This window comes from Hyalella azteca, unplaced genomic scaffold (assembly GCF_000764305.2).
Source record: "Hyalella azteca isolate HAZT.00-mixed unplaced genomic scaffold, Hazt_2.0.2 contig5355, whole genome shotgun sequence".
Taxonomy (NCBI): Eukaryota; Metazoa; Arthropoda; class Malacostraca; order Amphipoda; family Hyalellidae; genus Hyalella; species Hyalella azteca.
The window spans coordinates 136,565-157,439 of NW_025935549.1; the positions used below are offsets into that span (position 1 = coordinate 136,565).

Genomic DNA, 20,875 nt, shown 5'->3' on the forward strand with positions numbered 1-20,875 from the left:
TTGAAATTTACTTCTCTGGCAAAACACAATAATTCACACCCACGAATTTAATTTTATCTTCGCTAAACATGAAGTTCTTATTAGTATTCAATGTTCACGGTTGAGTCGGTTGGAGTCATGAAGGGCGTCTTTGTTGCCCGCGTCATCGTCTGTCGCTGGTCTTTGTCAAGGGCTGCTTGCTGCGCATGAGCTCGTCAGGAGCAGGATTGCTCTTGTGCACCTACGTGAAGTCCTGCAGACGGTAAACTTGTTATATCCCTCTGAAATTTTCTCGTGTTTCCATTCAACAAAGAAATTACCTGCAATAGATCGAACCTTTAACTCTATTTATAGAGTTGAAGTGATTTACTCTACTACATTAACTTTATTTATAGAGTGGTTTACAATTGCTCTTAGAATTGGCTGGCGTCGCCGCGGCGATTTGCAACCGCAAGAGCAAGTGACGTTTTATTATTCGTGAACTTCACTCAAATACTGTGTTAATTTTTTTAATTTTGTCTATATATTTTATTTTATTGTATTTATTTTATTTTATTGCGTGGAAACTTTGAAATTCGACTTTTATGGCCATAGTTTGTTTATTTATTAAGTTGCAACATCATCAAGAAAATCAACTTGCAGCACTAATTCAATTCATTCTTCATAATATTTTGAATATTGTTTAAGATATTTTTACTGTCAGGCACGTTAACAGTCGTGGAAAAGATTCGATGGTACCGGCATCGTGAATCAGAAGATATGATGCGATTTCTTCTGCATAACGAGGTGATGACTTCAACTCCGTACTATACCATGCCAAGATTATGGTTTCGCTTAAGCTTATTAAGACGGGGTTTACCAGCTTGTTAACTCTATACCATACCAAGTCGAGATAATCGTTTGGTTCAGGCTTCTTAAGGTATTAGGGTTTTAATCTTGTTTCCATCTTCGCTATCAACGCTGAATATCTTGGACTCTAGCGTACGTTTGCTCGAGTCTTGAGATTGAATTCAAGTTTCTTAGTTTCAGGAATGGACGTGCTGTGTCTGCTTGTCTTACTTGTTTGCAATATTGCTTCTAAAAACGTGTTCATTAAAGTATCACAGAAGATCAGGTATATACAGTGCTTGGGAACTCTCGATGGTGTACGGCGTTTAGATTGTTAGCGTCTTATTGCAATCTCCCGCGTCATTTGTGAAGATACGGTAGTATGCGTTACCATATATGCTATTTATAAATAACCTGTTATGATACCTATATTAAGCGGAAAATGAACGTTTGATGAACCCGCAAAAATTTCTGATTAAGATCTACAGTTTGAGAATTACCGTATTTCAAATATATTTTGAATTATTATTTTATCTGAAATCCTTCAGGCAGCACTTCAAGCCTTGAGTGATGAGAGCTGATTGATATATTGTCAACAATAGTACCTAGCTGTTTAGAGGAGTTTTCTTGTCGGCAAAATAAAATATAAAGGCAAATACAGGCAAGCGCAATGGAAAGCTGCTCCTTCGCATGAGAGGAAGGTTTAGTCGCACAAGTTAGTCTGTGAAAGTTGAACTGAAACTAAATACTACAATATAATTAGTGTTTTTGATTGGCTTATATTAACAAATCATTTGTATTCGGTGCGTTATCCTTCTCAATTACCAAGTTCAGTTATCCTATGCCATCACACCGCAATGCTGGCGCACTACACACTGCACAACCATGCAGTCGCCAGCTGTCGTATGGCTTCCGCCTCGCAGGCCTGGCTGCGCCTGACCTTTAGGGCCGAGACTATTTCTCTAATCACGGCCTGCATCGACTGGTCTGTGCTTGAGCACCCCATTATATAGGTTTATCATCAACATTGATTCTCATCATAAACAGATATGGTTTGTGCAGACTAATGTTGAAATGAACGTGTAGAGATATATTTTGTTCATGACATTGACATGGAAACAAAAATACCTTTTAGAATCGAATGCGTAAAAAATGCTACAATTATTGAGGAGAAGTTATTTATGTGCCTGCCATTCTCTCCCCGCCCCATAGATGATTATAATTTTTCAGCTTAAAATTTATTTCTGTCGCGGATAATCTCAGGCTCAACTAGCCAAAGTTTGTTGAATGCCTGCACCTGACGTCGCGGCCATGCCTGTGATTGTGAGTGTAAGTTCAAAATATTGAAGTTGTGTGCGTGTCGCGGGGATGCGGATGCAGCGCCCATACCAGGCAAAGCTTGTGATTTCCCACCACGACCGCCATTGTTGGGTTGTCCTTATCGAGCTCTTTCTTTTTACGATATTTGCGTTCACATATCGCGAGTCATGCTTAAGGTTTGAACAAACTCGATGCCAGATGCAGCCTGCGAAGAGGATCTATGGTGGAGGTAACCACGAACTTAAACAATCTCATTTCATAATGGATAACTTAAGTACTTTAGCGCTGCAACATTTTTCCGATTCGAGATTCTCTTGAACCTTGTGCTGATGATGCAATCATGGCTTATCATATTATGGATATACATTGTATTAGGGGTCGGAACTGCACCTCTCATGTAGGGAATCCCATGTCTGTTTAAGTTTGTGTTGTTGAAGTCCGCGCCTAGCTCCACCGCGCAGTGTATCGCGACAATGCGGCATTGGAGTTTGGGTCTCCCCAACTTAATAGCTATGGCCCTGGTGAGCGATATACTCAGCCAGGCGATGCGAACTGAGGCTTTTTTGAATGATTCAATTAGTAGCTTCCTGACGCCATATTCCAACTGTAAGCTTTCGGCTTTTGAAGTAGCTTTCACTGCAATTTCTGAAATCAATTTAATTAATTTTAGAAGCATCTCCCATAGATAATTTTAACTGCAACGCATCATAAAGATGTTATTTTCGCGCATTGCTCGTTGTATATAATGCTTGATAGCAAAAGTGTTACTGTGCAGTTAGGTTACTAAATAAACGGTGTTTTATGTGTGAAAACTCTTAACTTTGGTAATAGACGAATGTTGATTGCTGCCTGAACAGCGCACTGCTTGGGCGGAGGTGACGAAGCCAACAGCGAGTTAGTTCTCGCAATTATTTTGATTTTAACATTATATGATTTATTCCACCGATGAATAGGATCAATTTCTCATTGAAAAATTCGACACGTGGCTGGCACTGATGTCGAAGTTTAATTTTAAACTAATAAAGCTCTCAGATCGGATTGACTTACCGTAGAGTATATTCTCTTGCTGGAATTATGTTGATAATTTGCAGTCCATGACAGTCCATCAGGCTTCTCTCTATTTAAATGAGTCGTATTTTCGAACTTCATTAACATCTGATACGCGTCATAGGATTCCGATGCTACCTGTTGCCGTGTTGAAATTTTCTTCGTAATTGAAACAGTGGGCTGGATTTACTCCAGATTTACATTACGTGGATGGAAGCAAATTAGAAATCGAAAGCTAAGCTACACTCTCCTTAAGGGCTGAATTATTATAGCCATATAGGCTTTCCCGTGGCAGTTTTGTCTGCCAGTTGGTCTGACAAGTACTGACCACCTCTTATTACCGAGATTCTTGCCCCGTTGTTGTTGTTGTTGTTGTTGTAATTGCCCATCCTGGTAGTGGCAACTATAGGTAAGGGAGGAGGTGATAGGTCAGTTTTTCCGGGCACTTGGTGCCACTGGTAGTTCCACGACCATCACTGGCTCGCTGACCCGCCAGAACCATTTTTGCATTACACAACACCCTGAACAAGCCAGGTACTCATTTATCAACCAGAGTTGGATGAATGGCTGAGCTTCCCGGAAGAACTTGTCCTCAGTGGGACTCGAACCCGGGAGCTGGGTGCGAGAGACTAAAAGTCTCTCACCACTGCACCACCACAGCTCATCCTTGCCTCGTGAAGAGAGGTCCTGGAATTTATTAGCGAGCACTGGCTACTAATTAAGGAGCCACACTGAGAATAAAGACCGCTTAGATTTATAGGGAGAAAAGTTCGCTTGTACTTAGCATGACGTAAATTTTGATACCTGAAAAAATATGATGAAATTGCCGCCTCATCATTTTTTGATATAACAATCATAGACTGGTATGAATATATTTTTGGTTTTAATTTATATTAATAATTCAAGAAAATAAACGAGTAATTATGTTAACTCGCAATTTTAATTGACTTTAAAACAGTTTTGCGCCTAATTCAATTTAATGTACGTCTTAAATTACGATCGTAAGACATCAACTGCTAGCAGCAGCAGCAGGACTTGGTATATTCTTGATAGTAGGTCTTGAGATACCAATAGAATTGACGACGAGTAATGCATCCGTAACGAAATGGTTTAACATTCAATAGAAAATAATGACGAGACCAGGTTGTAGCTTCTACTCATATCGATTTACTTCACAAATAACAAATAACACTCGTTATCAAGAAGAGTTGTAATTTACTAATTATTGATTGACGATCTTCGGGAATGAATCCTGAAATTGGAGACGTTGTAATCCGGAATAAAAAGGCCATACAAAGTTTGTCGCTTAACCTGTCTTTCCACTCAAAAGGCTCACGCTGTCGGACAAATTTTGAAAAATACTGGAAACCATTGATTAATTTTCGGATAAGCTTACGCACTAGTGACGGCCACTTGTGGCGTCCAGTACTGGCTGCCACAACTGGCCCCATGCACACACAACTAGGAAAGATAGAAGACCTATTCACCGACTCGCTCTGATGTTGTTACGACATAGGAAACGCGTAATGAACTCGAACGGTCCTTTTCGGGCGCTGAGTGCTATTTGAAGTGTATTCAATAAGCGAGCTTTCAACTTGTTAATATTTGACCTAGCGTTTGAAATGACTCTTTCCGCCTGGCATATTAATATAATATCTCATTTTGTTTAGTATCGCGGTAGGATGTCTCATAACGTTGCTTGATATCCGGGATGCCATTTTTTTAAATTGCAGGATACAATTACTATCCCACTTTATACTATTTCGGCACGATTTTTTTTTCCTTTGTCTCGATATATTTTGTCAGAATATTTCTCGTCTCGTCTCGTTGTGTTGGCAGATTTCTATAAAACGACATACAGACGCAGGAGTCTATACCCAGTGAAAATTTACAGACGCGGCGTCTTCTGATTTGGATTACCAGAAGCTGGGACGACTCTAAATTTTGTTAGGGTATAGCAACAGCTGTTGCTGGAGTTGCTGGCGAGCGCCGCCACATTCTGCGAGCCAATTTGGTAGATGGGACTCGATAGCTGCTGAGGACATCTACAGCTCAGTGTGCTGCCTGCCTGCGATCTCGACTTGTGTGTCCTGCAATTTGCGACGTGCCATTTGCGCTTAGAAGTATCGAGACGCTGCGATATTTATTTCTTGATATTCTCGATCGTATGTTAACATTTACCAACTGTGATTTTTTTCCGAAATATACAGTGTGTGTGCAGAGCTAAAATATTGGAAGCGGGATAACCTTGTTGCTATTGTACTTAGTCTTTGTAACCCAGCAACTTGCGATGTAGATTGACATTTCTTTCTTTCTATAACTCGTCTTGTGCGTCGTGATGCTATGGGCTTAATCAGTTTATTTCGGTGTGTTATTTGGAACTGAATTCCACTGTAATTTTCTATTTCATTTCGCTTAAAGTGATGAACATTGTCATTAGAGTGCAGTAATTCTTCACATCGCACGATTTCAGTTTTCCATCGGGCATATACCGTTAACTAATGGGCAAAATAATGCGTTAATTACTGCAGTGAAAACTGCAATTAGCGGTAGAGCATATTCCTTCATTATCTTATTAGCTTTCGGCTCCAGTGACGGGAAATTTGCATAATTTTTTCCCAAGGGTTAATGGTTGAACGGTTTCTTCTTTCAATCCAAATTTTTGTACTAGTGGGTAGTATTTTGGTATCTACAGAATACAGCAGCAGTCGTTTCCTCACGCAGGATGGTTCATGTTTAGCAGTTTCCGCAGGATGTATGTTAGAGAAAATATCTGAGTTCTTCACAGTAATCGGCATCGTAAAATATTCGTAGCAAAATGCGAGCGTTTCATTGTGCCTGTAATGAGTGAATGTCATTAAATGAATGAGCTGTTATTTACCACGACATCACTCTCGCGAGCTGAGTGAGCTCTTTTGAAAGTTTCCCCGAACCGCCGGGTTTTGGGCCGTCGATGTAATCCTACGCTGTGCAGCGCGATGGCTTTCTTGATCGCCTGAATCAGTCCGCTTACTCAATTAAGCAAAGTCTATGAAGGAAAGCATTCTAGTGGCCCTCAATGGTGCGCTTGTTATGCCATCTAGAGAAAAGAGAGAAACTTTCGCTTGATTTGTTCGTGGTATATGAGGCAGGGTTTGTTTTATCGCAAGCTGCCGCCGCTGCTAGTGTTTGGTTCTGTTATTCGACGGTCTCTAATCTATGGATCAATATTTGAATGTTATGTATACGTGTCAAAACAATTGACCAGCCTCTCTGTCATGTTATGGAGTTCTAATAAATAAGTATATATAGCGTCCGAACAGCTTTTTTCACCTCATTCCTTAACCTATTCGTTTCTTTAGTAACAAGTGTAATTTAAATAAGTATGATTAATTTAATCTAATGCACGACAGAGCGCTGCATTGATAATATCCATCCAATCTTATTCAAAACTAACTTCAGCGTAAGATTGGTATTAATGGTTAGAATTGATCACTGTATATTTATAAAAGTTCTTTTTCACTACACGGTAATTCAACAGGAGAAATTCAGAACTACGTGATCTGCAAGCTGCAATATCGAGGTATATTCGCTATTTAATAATTCAGCAGGTACCGTATTGCCAATTTATGCTCTCAGCAACTGAAGTGCATTAAATTCCTTCCGATCTCTGATCAGCAATGAGCAAACTTCCTTACAGGGAAAATCTAACACTAATATTAGCAACGAATTTCACATTAGCAGAGCCTTGTGTGCATTTTAAATTGAGGCAGCAATTCTTACTTGCATTGCTCCGTACTTTCAGCAACATCTAGTTGAGTTGTGCTGCGATTAGATTGATACTTGGTTAATAGCTAATAATAAAGTGAGCAAATATAAATAAGTTCGTTACCTACGAGACATCGGCGCTACAGTTGAATGTTCAATGCTCATACATTTTGCCTTCTCGCGTCTGCTCTGCATGCTTGGCGCACTATACATATGGAGAGAGCTTACATCGAGTCAAAATCTCCTTGCAAGGTTAGCAGTAATTTTTTATTCAATTTTCCAATTGATCAACACGCATTTATCTCGCTGACAGAGCGAGAATCGTCAAAAATTTAGAATAGTTCGTAGAATTACTTAGTCCTGAAAGACGGTTAGTCTAGGGAAAAGAATTTTTTCTCTTCATTTTCAAATTTTATGTTCTCTTCCTGTATGTAATCAAAATGTATTCCACTTCATGCCAATAATTTTAATTTAAACCTGCTGGCATTTTAATTGCCGTCGCCACCGCTTGAGCCCGGCCGTGCACATTCGTTACTTTTATAACTCTGGTGAACAAGTATTGCCCGCTAAACTCTTACTGAGTTGTTAGAACTTGCGTCTAATAGCCTCACTCGTGAAGTTAACGCCAAGTCCTTGAAACTTCTATAATTTGACAAGAAACGAGCCAAGTCTGCTGAACGGCGCGACGCCGATCGACGGAGAAGCAAAGTATTGAGTAAGGACGCTGCTCTCGCTCGAGGTTCAATTATCAATTCAAAGTGTTGCGTAAGGGGCGAAAAAAATTCATCTTTCTGAATGATGAGTTTTCATCAACATTTAACGAACTGGTAGTCGATGGTAGTGTGTTGCGTCACAGTTATTATTTCCTCATTTATGGACACTTATAATACGGTAAATTTCCAAATCTCCTCGCAAATAGATTGTGCTATTCGCTTTCGCTTAAAAGCTTTTCGCTTAAAATTAATCGTGGATGCGGAAACATTTGTACCTGATTAATTGTAAGATGAATTTTTTGTAGCAATAAAAAATTGTGTGTGATTAAACTTCACGATTAAATGGTCGTTTTATTTGTAAAGGCAATTTTATGGATTAGAATCGCCGCGTGTAACAAGACATTGCATTGCACTGAGCTGAGAACTCTGTAATGAATACTTAACGAAGTGCGGCCGAAACTCCCAGTTTTTCTTTGGCTAAAGACGACAATGATTACCAAATGTCTCATCAAGTTTACTCCTTCGAAGGTTAAATTATCCCCGTGTAGATTTGAGCAAGTGATGGTCAAATACTGTCTCATTATAGTCAGCCTGCTTGCAGTTCAAAAACTGTTCTGCATCTCTCATGGCCGGTTTGACTATGAGATACTGAGCTCGGCTCCCGTGCAGCTAGTAGCCATGCCTGCTGTCTGTACGCATCTTGCGGAAATTGCAGTGCTCGTAGCAAATGTGTTTATCCCTCGAAGTGAACACAATAAAGCGGGTTTTCGGTTGGCAAAACTACGCTCCATGTGAAATTCATGCCTGAAGAAGCTAGTAAAATATGTTCAGATATTTTACAGGTCTTCATTCAATTTGATAAGTCAAGTTTTTTGCATCAGAATGATTCCGATCTTATAATGACGAAAAATTCAGTATAAATGCGTTGGATCTTTTGGGTAACTCCAGTTTTGAGTGTCTTTTCGATTAATTTAAAAAGTGTGAAATAAAGTTCATATTTTCCGAAAAATCACTTTCTTATATGAATGTGCATCGCTGCTCTGCCAACTTAATGAACCTGTAATGTATCGTATTTTCTGCTTGCCAATCGCAGCTATCAAACTTTCATTCTCCATCTCCTTGTACGTCTTCCCCTGTGATAATTTATATTTCCTTCTACCATGTAAATCCGCATTAATTGTCACAGTCCTCGCGTCACGGACAGTACGTATGACGACCTACGCCTTCATCAGAAAGTTTTGCATCGTACACCTCATCGCGCACTCAATCATCCTACATACGATATCATCGTACAACGCGTACTTTATTGTACATCTACATCGTAGCTATCGCATCGTACACATTATCGTATATAATATATTTGCTCGTATATTCTATACGAAACATTAGCAACCGTAAACAACGTATATAGTATACACTATATAGGCCGTATTGCACGCCTCCAGAGCGCATGCAAACCAGCAACTCCAATGCATCGCTGCAACATCAAGCGAGCGTGCAAATGTGTTTTAGAAATTAGAATCACGCAAGATTGTTCTCTGCATCCCATTGTTCGTGGTTCTCAAACGATTCGACTGCAAATCCACAAACAAAAATATATTAACATTATTTGATTGCGAAAGCAAATTTGCTTTGGTCAGTTGGAATTCAGCTTGTCCTTCTATCTTTTGTTAAATTCATCTTGTCCTTCAACAAAACTCTAAGTGTGAAATTAATTTTAGCATCCCGTTAAGTTCTATTTGCTTCATAACATCTCCATTAAATTAAATGCTGCCAGCAGAAGTAAACTATTTCTCCAGGTCATGGTAGAATTATTTGGACGATAAAAACTTCGCAGTGCCCTCATGACAGGCTAAGTTGTGCCCATTGTGAGTCGCGCGCTGCACTTTTCTCGGCAAGTTCTCGCAGTTCGGCCGAACGCGCCTCCAACTTCTCTCGTTCAAGTCACATGGGCACACGGAAGCCTTTAGTTGCTTATTGTAGCGCCTTATGGACTCTATGTTGACCTTGGCGAGTGAGCTCAATAGAATGTGCCTGCTAGGTCAAGTTTCCAAATTTCAAATTGATTAAAATCGTCCCTGGAATGTCATACGTCTATATTATATTATTAGTGAAATTCTTGAGAAAACTCTCGCGAAACTCGCATTCTGCACTCGCACAACAGTTCAAATATCGTTCTGAGCAGATGTGGCTCTCGTGTACTCGCTATTCTATCCAACGACCGACTGACATCAGTTGTGTACTCGAACGTTTCAAATGCCATTTTTTAGGCATTTTATTTCCGCGTGTTCTTATCTCTGCTAATGACTGTACGCAATGGAAAGCAATGAATGTTGGGACGTATACGAAACAGTAATATCTCCTATATTTATTTATCGTGGTTAACATTTCTCGATGTTCTGAGTGGTATTTTATTTTTTTTTTCGGACCAGAGTCTATATTTGCTCGAGCGTCTTGTCCAAAAAATAATCGCTTTTAGAGTCCATTTGATCCATTTGTGGATTTGGCTGAAACGTATATTGTTGAGATATCTAGTTGCGTGTGACTTTGGACTAGCAGCCTCGATGGATGGATTAGTTCAGTATAACAAGCGCTGTTTTTGTGGCATGTGCATTGCAGATTCGTCGAAGAAATTAAGTTGTCTTTATTTGAGTGAGAACAATAGTAAAGGTAACGTTAATGCAGCATTTAATGATGCGCTTACGTATCATGAATACCAGAGAAAGTGGCATGCCCGTGCTGTCTAAACTGTCTTGCTAGGCGTGACTTTCTACGATTGTAAGCATTGCAATAAGTAATATCGCAGGGATCATTACAATAAATTATATCGCAAGGATTCGTACGTTAAAATTTGCAGTGCAAAACTGGTTACCTCGTGAGCGTACAATACGGTTGATTCGACTCTTGTCATTACATCACTGGCACTTCATGTCAATATCAATAGTATCTATCAATATGAACGTCCGAATTTGTTTGTTTTCAAAATAATACATATATCTCTGACTTCGTTGTTCCACTTGCACTCACTAACTCGAAGCTTATACAGTATATACCTAAGTGTTGTAGCGCGTCTTGTCCTAGCCTCGAGGGCAGACTTACCCTTTACTGTCGGTAGCTTATGGCTGCGTTGGGCTCGCAAGCCGTAGTAATGAGGCTACCAAGCTCTCGTGCGCCACCCAGTAATTGTTTAAAGAGAAATAAAGTGGTTTTCCTGCCTCGCCTCTGGCTGCTCCACCGTCACTCTTATTCAGGTTTGCAGCGGGACAGTGCGGGGCGTTTCCGGTGACGACTGATGTGCACAAGCGCTCATATTTCAATTCATGCTTCGACATGAAATTATCTGTATTGTTTCATTGTTGTGTACCAATTATCTTGCATTGTTGTGTGATTGTCCAGTCTCGCTGGTGCGGGGCGAGGGGCGAGCGCTGCGAGGTGACTGGTGTGATCGCCAGGACCAGTGCTGGTGCGGGGTGAGGAGTGAGCGCTGCGTGGTGACTGGTGTGATCGCCAGGACCAGTGCTGGTGCGGAGCGAGCAGTGAGCGCTGCGTGGTGACTGGTGTGATCGCCAGGACCAGTGCTGGTGCTGGGCGAGGAGTGAGCGCTGCGTGGTGACTGGTGTGATCGCTGGGACCAGTGCTGGTGCGGGGCGAGGAGCGAGCGCTGCGGGGTGACTGGTGTGATCGCTGGGACCAGTGCTGGTGCGGGGCGAGCAGTGAGCGCTGCGCCGGCTTAACATTCCCGGAATTCTCGTCAATTTGTCACTGTCGTCGAGCCGTCGTCCTCCAGGAGATAAAGACACGGTGGCAGGGATAGATAAATTTATAAAAAGGACGCTGTACCTGTGCCATTTCAAATAGGAAATTGTATATTCTCTTAAATTCGTGTATTTCAAACATCACTTGTGATTATGAATTAGATTGATTTGCATTGGTTTGACACGCTTTTCGTGCTTGAATTTCTAGAGACGATTCGAAAAAATATTTTAATTTGTAATATCCATGTAAATATCGTGAAAAAATTATGGTAACTTCGAACGGTCCTACAATTATTGATAGCTATTAAACGAATCAGGAGCTGCGGATATGGAGGAAAAATGTGACTTTTATACTGAACATAGCGACTGTTGTGAAAGCTTCTGGTCGCTGCATCAATTGATGTGACAATAGAACTTGGGCGCCTCAAGTATACGCTTCCTCTGCAGCCGATGTCGTCACACCCGACCGCAGTTATGTCCTGACAGCTGGCCAGCGATCGATGATGTGCTACACCACCTCTTGTGTTGACAGCTAACAAGCAACTTTCTCATCGACCTGCTCTTAATTTGGGGCGTAACCGCTTTCTCTCATTAGAAATGTGTTGTATCTTCGCGATGATAGATGTCAAATGTGGTACTTCATTTGTCGAAAAATAGTGTACGAAAGATCTGGAAAAATTTGGTTGTGCTCATCCTCTTTATTATGACGTAACAATCCATATGACCCGCGCAAATATAAGCTAATTCTGCAGTTTCAAGTGGTAAATCTCGAATGTTTACTTTTACACTTTTTTCTTTTTGGCAACTGTGACTTGCTCTTTTTGGATCTTTTTTTTTTATTAATTCGGTGAGGTGCTGGTAATTTATTCTATTTAATTTTTTTGAATTCGCTGGATTCCACAAGCATGTGCGAACGATGGCACCTCACGTAAAATGTACGAGTTTATTTATTTATTCGTGGTTTATTTTCCTCCTACAGTGAAGACGAGGAGATTTAACTTCATAGACTTGATTTTCTCAAGCGTTGGGGCGCAAATTTCTCCGCGATGGACTATATTTCTAGAATAATATCGGAAAAAACATGAGAAACGCGAGATACAACGCGCCTAAGATATGAACCTCGATAATTGAGGTCGGTGAGGATCTTTATTTCTTAATTTTCTGACATTTTATGGCATTTATCGTGCACATTTTAACACACGGCTAGCAATTAGCCATGATTGTATTGATTTAAAGCATAAAATAGAAAAGCCATCGACTTCTTCCCGGCCGCCCCAAAGCTTTTCTGCATTCTCGAACCACCTAATCGAATATTCATTCAATCATGCGCCTTGGGATTTTAGCCCTCCACTATATTTTGAGTTACCCTCTTTTTCTGCGCAGTCTGCGCCGCCCTCTTTGTCGTGCTCGGCTTGTGGCACAGCAATAACAAACATAATATCTCATCGTAATGGACTGGTTTAATGTGAGATACTCCAGTGCGTATGGTATTTATGGGACGTATATACCTATAGGTCTGAGCTTCTTTTTTCCGTTTTTCGACCAAACTTTTCTCATTCTTGTGTGATTTCTTAGGACTAAGGTTCACGTGGTTTAGTCAGTATATAGTCTATTGCGGCAGTGCTTGTATATTGACTGGTATATCATTTGTGAGCTATTTCGTATAAATAAAATTTATCCTATTATTTTATTTTAATAGGAATACTGTAATTGGGAGCAATTCTAATTGATTTTTTAATGATGTGACAAAATCCAACTCTTATCTAGCATTATTTCCTTTAATTTGCTCTCATTCCAATGTTTCCCCACTATTTTTTTTAACTTTAGTTGCCTTGCTCAGAAGTCAAAAATTCTTCCTCTACCGAGAACTACTCAGTTTATGACATTGTGGGTGGTGGAGACGAATGAAACATGACAATTGAATGCAATAAAATTATAAATATTACTACAACAGACTGATGAGAAGCGACTGATTTGTCTTCATTATTATGCTCGAGATTATTTTAAGTTTAAATTTGAAGGAAAGTTCCACTCCAGACTCCTAGACGCAGGCCTGTTGGTTTGCACATGCCTGAACGAGATATAGTCTGTACACCGAGCCTATTGCTGGTTGGAGAAGCTCCATTGTATGGGGCATACAATTCGCACTCGTCGGGCTGGCGGCCCGACGAGTGCGACTGCGTACCTACGTATAATAGGCGTCTCAGTAGCTTACAGGTATTGGTTACTTCTCTCCCCTTCGAGTGGCAGCGATACTGAAACGTAATGCGCTCACGAATTATTTCGGAATTAGGTTTTTTATGAGCGGTAAAATATTTCTACAAAGAATAACTAAAAAAGCTGAGAAGTCAAGAAAAGCAATATAATGTAGCAAAGTGCCCCGCACCGGCTCCCCAGCAAGCAAGATTGTGGTCTTGTCACTAGCAAATTTCCACTGCAATTAGTTCTTCATTTCGGTGACGCGTCCTATTGCACCTACCGGTTTTACTAGTTCAGAATAGTAGTCCTGGTTGGAAGGGGAACTTCTAGAACAAATTCTGATATTTCAGGGGAATTTAAAAGCCACGTCATTCAAGGTGTCAGCCGCCCAACCATTCATATGTTGGGGCAATTAATTGTCTGCATCCTTTGCAAAACCCCGTTTTCTTCGAATAAATACGGGGGTTTATTGAATGACATCGTAATGCATCCTAAAGATTTCAAATTAAGATTAAATTCAGTAACTAATCATTTAAGAACAATGAGATCTTTTTATTTACCATAAAATACATTTTTTACATATTACTCAATGTAACTCACTCTACATTGATCACTCTTTTCGATTAATTCGAACGCGAATGTGAGCTTTTTTGTACCAATTTACTCTGGATAAGGTGTTCGGAAGAGCTCTGTGAACTCAGTACCGTATTTAAAGACCTTTCAAAAGTGGCTGGGAGTGGCTGGAGTACCGTATTTAAAGACCTTTTTCGCTAAATTAACGTAAGTAATTACACTCTATTTTCTTGTCTATGATTGGTGAATTTTGCTTGAAAGGCCGTCAATGATTGGCTGATGAACTTACGATCTCTTAACTTTTTTTTTTGAAAGTATAGGCCCAGTATGAGCGCAAGACGAGATATTGACCTGCTGCAAGACCCGAGATAGCTGAGCAGACACCCATGACTCTGCAGCCACCCTGCGCAGACTGTCACACATAACTTTGATATGTCGTCGGCTGTGATGGCTCTCCTCCATGCAAGCACTTCGATGAAGCGCTCACTCTGTTCTTCATTGATGTCTCCTGGATCCTAGTTCAGTAAGGAATATAAAAAATATAACTCAGTACTCACTGCAGTGAGTGACAGAGAGCGCATTTTCTCATCGACGAAAACGTGAAGTGACGGAAGGACAGACAGACGGACATGGCGAGCACAATAGTTTTCCATAAATGAGAAAATACGCTAAAAAAAGGTGTTTTCTCTTAATATTTTCATCGAAGACAAATTGAATTAGTGATATAAAAGTCAACAGAAGGTTTTAATCCCTTCCCAACCTGTAATCAATAAAAAGAGTTCATAAAGTAACCTAGAGCGTTAACTCTATTATCTAAGAATGCCTGCTGCGACAAAACATGCGCAGATACAATGCATTTCAGCCAGCGTTTCTGCCGCATCGCGCTGCTCTATAAGAGGGCGTTTATAATGTGCTATACTGCACGCACGCTGCTTGGGGTAATTTTAGCCAAGAGTAGGGTAGTGGAAGATAATTATTTACTGTAAGCTCGCTGCTACACGAAGTGGGTCTGTTAAATATTTGTGATACGCACAGCTTTGCCATGGATGTTGCTACACTCAAGATAGGTGATCCGATTGCAGTGCCAGCTGCACGCATGCTGCGGCGAAATACACTTTAATACACCAGGTATACTTGATGGCGTGGTAACGTTTTCTGGTCAAGTCTGGCCCACATATGGGTACTGGGTTGTGCTGAAGTGCATGCTTTGTAGGAACGTTGCCCTCGTTTCTGTTGCTTGTTCATGCTAGAGAATATGTTTGTTTCCGAGCAGCGACCTTTTAATACTAAACTGTCGCATGTCGGAAATTCTGAGTGAACCGGATTGACAACACAATGTTTTGAGAGTGGCGACAAGAGGCTACCAAGTAATTAGGTGATACATCATGTTTAGCAGGTATATACTTGATATGGTGCTCTTCAACCGCACGTTCTCTTAAGAGAAGAGATGTAGCCATTGTAGTTGTTACTTCGGTGTTGGATTTTTAGTATCCCAATCGGTATGAATATTTTGCTCAATGCGGATTTCGAGGAATAGTTTGAAAATTTAAATATTCTCATTTGACTACTCTTTTATCTCTTTAAGTTTGACTTTATTTACCGTTATCGTTTTGCACCGTCTCCCTCGTGTTACTTAATCGCAGCGAGCGATTGCTTGATTGTGCTACTTGTTTGGGAAGGGCACGGATTTTTTACGGGTGTTTATTTAAATTGGGATAAGGTTTTATATTATGATGATATTATCGCTATTATTATTGTTTTATAATATTGGGACAAGTTAGAATTTAAATTAATTCGAATTTTGATTTTATTTTCATTTCGTTTATTTTTTTCAACGCACAGCGTTGAATATTGAGTAGGTGCACTGTAAACCGTTGTCAATAAATCACAGAGTATTCAATTCATTCTATCTAATGCAGTTTATCGACTTGAAACATTTAATTTCTTCGTTTTCCAGTGTTCCGGGCACTGACTGGTAGATTGATCTATTCCAATTGTTAAAATTCTAATTTCTAACTATTGTAATTAGAAGCATTTACTGATGTAGTAGCCAGAATAACCTTTACTCGCTCACTGATCATGGAGAAGCATGCCAAGTCCCGGTTGTTAACTTTATAGCGTGCTTGTAAGTTGATTTAATTCACCATGTTATTGCAGTGAAATGCTTTAACCATTAACTTAGTAGTGCCTTAATCAACTCAATTTTTCCAGCCGCTCATCCCGGCACCGATCGAGATCGTGAGAAGCAGGCAATTACCAGCAAGAGGTTGTGTTATCCCTTCCCCTGTAGTAAAAAATATCGAAGATAAATCCTGCCTGAGGCACGATGACCCCTCGGAGTGGCGCCGCTGCCGCTGGCGTACTATAGGCTGAGGACCTCAAAGTGTTGTGTTCAGCTCCAATTAGAACGTTTAATTGGTGCTCCGTATACACGCTACTCTCATGGCCGCAGCGGGTGGCAGAGTTGTTACTTGGTTCTCGGCGTGGTAATGTGCGAGCCTCAGCATGACTGCTGGTGCTGGGGTGGAGGGTTGCCGTTCATTGATAAAGCGTATACACTCTACATGATAGCCTGGACTTAACTTCTCGTGCTGGGGCGGAGGGTTGCCGTTCAATGCTAAAGCGTCTACATGATAGACTCAGCATGACTGCTTGTGCTGGGGCGGAGGGTTGCCGTTCAATGCTAAAGCGTCTACATGATAGCCTCAGCATGACTGCTCGTGCTGAGGCGGAGGGTTGCCATTCAATGCTAAAGCGTCTACATGATAGCCTCGGCATGACTGCGACGGAAGACAACGTTGCACCGTAAGCGCTCACGTTTATAGTTTTCGACAGAAGAGACTAGTTCGGAATAATTCAGTTCTTGTGTGTTCCATAAATTTTGTTGTTCTTCATCTCTGAGTTGACTTGCTTCGCCATACCCTCCAGCGCCGCCCGTCAGTTCCAGCAGACTTTGATGCCCACGTTTTAAGACTCCGCCTTTTCAGATCACAAATTAGATTAAGCTAAATCAATAATAATTCAGTATTATTTCATTTATTTCCTAAAAACATTTGACTATATTCAAGATTTACATACCCTTTATTCGTTCCGATAATTCGTCTAGAGCGTAAATTGCGCCGTCATGTATAACGTACGCGAAGCGCTTGTTTGGTTCCTATATATCATGAACATGTGCTGTAATTACGATTTTATGATAGAAGGATTGAGACAAATAATTACCAACGAACGCGATTTACGCTTACCTGCTCATGTTTACTGTTGATGAAGAAAATTGGTTCATGCTCACGTAATCAAATGATTGACTTTTTTCAGATGAAGTATCATTGTTTGGATGCACCTACCATGTTAGGAAAAATTTTTCGTGTCAGAACGAAAATCGCAAATATTTTTAAATCTCTTTTTGCTAGTATTCTCAGTTTCTTGCGGTAATTCGCATGCCACACAACTTTCTATTCAAGGTGACGTTGACTCGGAAAATGTCATATGATGTGCATACATATATTTGCATAAAGACCTACTATTCTTTTTTTTTCAAATGTTAATCTAGAATGTTCCAAATAAGACCTAACGATGAAATTATTGCTTCTTCTATTATTATATTAACCTGAACGGCTAGATTGATTTTTCACCTACACAATTAAAGTGTTCTTCTTGATTTAATGAATCACCGTCCGACGTGACTTCTTGTATCGCTGCATTTGTATTAACTCATTGTTAACTTTATGAATCACCCTACTACGTGACTGCTTGTATCCCTGCATTTGCATTAACTCATTGTTAACTTTATGAATCACCGTACGACGTGACTTCTTGTATCCCTGCATTTGTATTAACTCGTTGCTAACTTTATGAATCACCCTACTACGTGACTGCTTGTATCGCTGCATTTGTATTAACTCATTGTTAACTTTATGAATCACCCTACTACGTGACTGCTTGTGTCGCTGCATTTGTATTAACTCATTGTTAACTTTATGAATCNACTTTATGAATCACCGTACGACGCAATTAGAGTGTTCTTGTTAACTTTATGAATCACCGTACGACGCAATTAGAGTGTTCTTGTTAACTTTATGAATCACCGTACGACGCAATTAGTGTTCTTGTTGACTTTATGAATCACCGTACGACGTGACTGCTTGTATCCCTGCATTTGTATTAACTCGTCAAAAAACACACACGACGCTACGCTCTTGGTGACTTCTGAAGCAGCTTAGCGATCGCATTGAAGGGGAGCGTGCGGCGCGGCTGCTAACAGAGCTTCAGGCGTGAGCTAAAAACACGGCTACGGCTTAGCGTACACAATCCTCGGAACGCCCCTCGCCTCGTCCTAAGTAATGCGCTCTGCCATGTTTTATGCTTGCTTAATGAGAGCGACTACGTGAAAAGCAGCGCTATTAAATGACTTTCGTTCAGTTGTGTGAATTGGATATCACTTTTTTTTTGTACTCGACTAGATGATTGGAATACTATGCGACATAGAAATGGATGTTGTTTGGTGGGCAAGAAGAAACGACAGTTGTCAAGTTTATTTAGAAAAGTTAGGTTAGGTTTTGGTATTGTAGTTTTTACTTGCTGTCGTTGGTGATGTAAACTGGAAATAAAGATTTAATATTAGTTAATTGGTCGAGAAAGACATACATAAAACTTACACTAGGCAAGGACTGGACTCCCATTGTTTGGTCTTAATTAATAATGTAGTTGAGCGTTGTTAATTGACAACTCGATGACAACATTAAAACTGGCATGACAGGAATGGTTTATGTCAGCACGGTCATTTACTTACACAAAGAGGTTTTGGCAGGCAATGAGAGACGCTAATTTTGATTATAGCTACGTTTACAACATCAGCTTCAGGGAGAGTTAGGCCAGATATACCTATTATTGACGTTTCCTTGCTTATGCTTGCATTTGCCAACGCTGGGTTGGGCTTTGATTACGATTATAGCGCCAACGCTGGATTGGGCTTTGATTACGATTATAGCGCCAACGCTGGATTGGGCTTTGATTACGATTATGGCGCCAACGCTGGGTTGGGCTTTGATTACGATTATGGCGCCAACGCTGGGTTGGGCTTTGATTACGATTATGGCGCCAACGCTGGGTTGGGCTTTGATTACGATTACGACACCTGGAATCGTGAGATTAGAGATTACGATATCTTGAAATTATACGATATCTTATACGTATACGAGAATGATGCGAGGGCGATATCTTACAATTATCCATATGTTTAAAATTAAAAGAGTGAAACACAAGTCGCAATGAAACACAAGTCGGTAGAAATGCCGTGTAGATTAGGCGGTAGGCGGAGAACTAAGTACCTAGTCTCCCGCAAAACTTTTCTCTTTGATTGAGTCGAAGAAAATGGGACGGCATCTTTGCTGTGTCGCTATATGGCGTTCTAATAAGGCACAACCACGAGAGTGAAGCAGATGGCCAAAGGAAGTTCAAATAAGTACACCTATTTTGTGCAAGAAATAATTTCCTCTCAAACTAAATTCTCCTAGACGAAGTCATCCCAAAAATAGCTATGAACTATGATATTGGCAGCCTACGAGAACGTGTTCTTAAGGCCCTGACTGAAAGCCGTGGGAAGTCTAAGAGCGAGGTTTTCGCGACCATCGTGTAAAATCCTTGATCTGTCCGAAGCTCAGCCTGTCGCTACCCTCGAGCTTGTACTCTTTGTAATATGATATCCTAGCCAGACCCTTTCTCGCGGTCACTGGTCGCTTTCAGGTGGCCGAGGAAGGCCAACGAGAGCAGCTAGTATGCAGGATTTTCCCTCCGCGTATCAGCCGGCTCGATCATAACTATTTTTCGGTCGAAAATATCTACAACAAAGAGGCTGATCAAGGAATGCCGAGTATACCATTCAATGGAGAATAAAAATTACAACCCTTTTATATCTCGAAAAAAGTAAAAAAGTCGCAAACTTGATGAACAATAATATTCAAAGTTGCTTAAAATTTCCTCTCATTAAAACTGTTTTAATACAAAGTTTACATATTTTTTGTTACTGATCACCGTTTATAAATAAATAGGTGGGTAAGCATGGAAAAATCCATATCGCCATCTCATTTGCGAGTGGAGTAAAGTCTATCCTAATTAGTGAAGAAACGCATAGGGAAGAGCCGAGCCTGTTAGAAGCCTTGCGACCTTCAACCAGGGCCTTAACAATGGCCGTCAACGATGTCTTGGCGCAGTGTTGCTCGCAGTTACAACTTCGATCTTCACTCAATAACATGAACTTGGTATCACAAATCCTGGAATCATACACAGTAACAGACGATAGAGGAATACACAGTTAATGGAGTCATAATATAGAAACCTTGAATTAATTATGATTAAATTAAGCAAATACTTACTCAATGGTTGAATACTTTTGAACAAAACGAATTAGAGTAATGACAAAATATGCAAAGTCAATCGATGTGAATCAAAGAATATCTTAGCAGCATGGCATATTTTCTTCAGGGACTGCGTTCCCAACGGTGTACTACGAAGTCAAGTGAGGTCTCTTTTGTGTGGACGTCGAATGATCTTGTTTAATTAAAATAATTATTTAGTATTGTAAATATTATTTAAATGTTGAGAATAAAAGTAAAACATTCCATGTATACAATAGCGAATACTATCTTGAGTGAATTTGATGCGTTTTTCTTGCTGGCGCACTGCTCGTAATTGATGTATATAACCGCCGTTGATTGT

At 40.3% G+C, this 20,875-nt stretch overlaps 1 protein-coding gene across 1 annotated transcript in view; it reads left to right on the forward strand.

Annotated features, from left to right (window-relative positions):
- LOC108680552 (fat-like cadherin-related tumor suppressor homolog) overlaps positions 1 to 20,875 on the forward strand; it is a gene marked incomplete at its 3' end in the record, with an annotated part of 116,196 nt that overhangs the window by 68,384 nt on the left and 26,937 nt on the right. The window lies entirely within an intron of this gene.